This window comes from Triticum dicoccoides, chromosome 1B (genome assembly GCF_002162155.2).
Source record: "Triticum dicoccoides isolate Atlit2015 ecotype Zavitan chromosome 1B, WEW_v2.0, whole genome shotgun sequence".
NCBI lineage: Eukaryota > Viridiplantae > Streptophyta > Magnoliopsida > Poales > Poaceae > Triticum > Triticum dicoccoides.
This window is the reverse complement of record NC_041381.1, coordinates 442,179,924-442,180,132: the sequence shown is the minus strand read 5'-3', so window position 1 is coordinate 442,180,132 and position 209 is coordinate 442,179,924.

Below are 209 nucleotides of genomic sequence, written 5' to 3'. Positions count from 1 at the left end.
GGGGGGGGGGGACAAGAGGCAGAAGAAAACAGGTGAAGCCAAAGATGTGCAACAGAGATTGGGGAACGACGACCCACGAGCAGCAGCCCATAGTGATGGTCGGCTCCATTCCACCATGACGCGAGCGACGCCGGAGCTCTGGCCTGGCTGCTCCTTCCCATGCCCGTCCTACTCATCCTCCCTTGCTCCTCTTCATGAAGACCACACCA